At 36.9% G+C, this 553-nt stretch overlaps 1 protein-coding gene across 2 annotated transcripts in view; it reads right to left on the minus strand.

Moving 5' to 3' along the window:
* LOC119313783 overlaps positions 1–553 on the minus strand; it is a 4,945-nt gene that overhangs the window by 3,664 nt on the left and 728 nt on the right. The window lies entirely within an intron of this gene.

Raw genomic sequence — 553 nt, forward strand, 5'->3', positions numbered from 1 at the left:
TCCAGGCTCACCGTCTGCGTTGCTATCGTTGTAACTGCTGGGGTGTTGAATATAATGATTAGATAGGAAATATGAGATAGACTAGGATTTGGTCCTGCTTTGCTTTGTATCTCAAGTTGATCATTGTACTCCTATATATATGCTCACGAGCCTCAAGCAATAAACAACTATTTCACCAAACCTCTCTAAGTCTCTATCCCTTATAACAATGCTGGCATCAACCAGGAAGAATAAGGTTTCTTAAAGATATGATTTGCATGCAGTCCTGTTGCTAGTAAGTCAGGATGTACTGCTTCAGGCCTGATTAAACAAGTTGTAGTATATATGACGATGCTAAGTAAGTAATTTTGCTTTTGTTTCTACTCCCTCCATTCCTAAATATAAGTATTTTAAGAGAGCCCACTATAGACTATATACGGAGCAAAATGAGTGAACTTATACAAAAAAAGTGTCTATATACATCCGAATGTAGTCTCTATAGTGGAGTCTTTAAAAAGACTTATATTTTGGAACGGAGGGAGTAGTTTAGTAGCAAATAGAAGACAGAGAGAGA

Source organism: Triticum dicoccoides, chromosome 1B (assembly GCF_002162155.2).
Source record: "Triticum dicoccoides isolate Atlit2015 ecotype Zavitan chromosome 1B, WEW_v2.0, whole genome shotgun sequence".
Classification (NCBI taxonomy): domain Eukaryota; kingdom Viridiplantae; phylum Streptophyta; class Magnoliopsida; order Poales; family Poaceae; genus Triticum; species Triticum dicoccoides.